Source organism: Myotis davidii, unplaced genomic scaffold (genome assembly GCF_000327345.1).
Source record: "Myotis davidii unplaced genomic scaffold, ASM32734v1 scaffold228, whole genome shotgun sequence".
NCBI lineage: Eukaryota > Metazoa > Chordata > Mammalia > Chiroptera > Vespertilionidae > Myotis > Myotis davidii.
Genome location: NW_006300104.1, coordinates 1,138,171 through 1,140,279, shown reverse-complemented (window position 1 = coordinate 1,140,279; position 2,109 = coordinate 1,138,171).

Sequence of the window (2,109 nt, the reverse complement as noted above, 5' to 3'; positions counted from 1 at the left end):
TATATATTTATATATGCTTAGCATACGTGTGTATTCTATATATTTATGTATGTTTACATACACTGTGACTTAAACACACAGACTATATAATGCTGTTGTGTTCGCTAGCTGTTCCCTCATATGTGTATATCTCGTGAATCCCCAGCATGAGTGTAAGCTCTCTCTGTCTTTGTACCTCCTATCTTGGTACCTCATGGCACTGCCCCGCTAACTGCATGGTAGGTACTCAATAAACACTACTTCAGTGACTGAAAAAGTGAGAAATGTGAAAGGAAATAAGGAGATAGTTACAACACTTGATCAAGTTTGTTGTTTTTAGCATACTATAATTTAGTGTCCAGAAAACTTTACTACCCCATGATTAGAGTTTAAAGGCTATAGAAGACTGTACATCTATCCCCTTTAATACTAGTTATTACTGTGAACAGGTGGCTATTGACTTAGAAGCACAAAGGTTAATCACAGGTGTGTTGTTTTAACACTTGTCATAAAATACCTCTTTGAGTTCATTCAGGGAAATGCTGAAGAAGCACTCTGCTAACCCTGGAATCCACCTTTCCCCCAGTTAATCTTATCTGAATCAAGGGGTGAGCAGGTTTGTTTAAGCTGAAACCTTGGGTGAAAAAGAGAACAGGTACATTTTAAACTCCATCAAAAATGTTACCTTCAAATCAATATGAACAGTATCTCCACATTGAGAAATTAGAAACATATCCACTGATTTAATAGAGCATAGTCTTAGAAAACCTACACAAATGAATGTCTTAGTGAATTATTATAAGGTAAATGCTCTCATAACTGCCTACCAGGCCAAGAAATAAAACTTTGCCAGCCACTCAAAAGCCTCTCACAGTCCTGTTCCCTCCTACAAAGTAACCACTAATCTTGACATTTATATTAATCATTTCCCTCCATTAAGGTGGCTTGGATAACTTCTTTGCATTTCTTTATAATTTTATCAACATAGTTTGGGTTCCTAGCTGCAGCAGTCTTGCCCGTTGAAAAGAAAAGAAAGGAAAAGAAAAGAAAAGAAGAGGAGAGAGAGACGGGAGGAGAGGAGAAGAGAAGAGAAGAGAAAGAAGAGAAGAGAAGAGAAGAGAAGAGAAGAGAAGAAAAGAGAAGAGAAGAGAAGAGAAGAGAAGAGAAGAGAAGAGAAGAGAAGAGAAGAGGTCTTTGATGTCTTTTGTAACGTACAGGTTCCCCTCCTTTTCTTACACTTTTTCTATTGAATAACCCAGGCTATTTGGCTTATAGAGTTTCCCCCAGACTGGATTTTGCTGATTGCACACTCACAGTATATCTAGTTCAACATGTACCTCCTATCGCTTTTTCAACAAACTGACAGCTAAATCCGGAGAGTTGACCAGACTCAGGTTCCGTCCCTTTGGCAGGATCTTGGTGGTGATGTGTTCTTTCATCAGATGACACGTAATGTCTGGTTTTGGTTCTTCATTGTCAAAAGCATTTCATGTTCGATGTCTAGATTCATTAATTTACTGGGGGTTGCAGTATGGTAATAATCCAATCCTATCACTTCACTTCATTAGCTGAAATAATTTTATTAAAAAAACCTTCCACTCGTCTAGTCTTTGGTTCCCAATGCTACAGGTCTTATAGGAAAAGCTTCTTTCCATTATTTCCTCAGTTTTCAAGATAACATGGTTCTCTGTCACCTACAGAAGGAGGCCAACCAATTTGATGATTAAAAAAAAAAAATTGTGTGTGTGTGAACTCCATACATGTAAGCATATCTGATGGGTTTCAGACAGTAGGTGCCAAGATGGCCCCTTATGGTCCTGCCTTTCCTTCCACATTGTTCAAGGGTTAGGCCTGTGTAACGAATGAACTACAGCAGAAGTGATGGGATGTCACTGCTGAGATTAGGTTATAAAAAGTCTGCAGCTTCCATCTTTGGTGCTCACTGGACTGCTCTCACAGTCTCTTTACACCACTTTGGGCGAAGCCATGTTGTAAGTAGCCTTGTGGTGAGGCCCATGGGGTGAGGAAGTCCTGCCAACAGCCATGTGAGTTCCCAAGTGGATCTTCCACGCCCAGATTCAAAGGAACAAATCCCCAGTAAACAAACAGCCTGATTGCAATCACATCAGA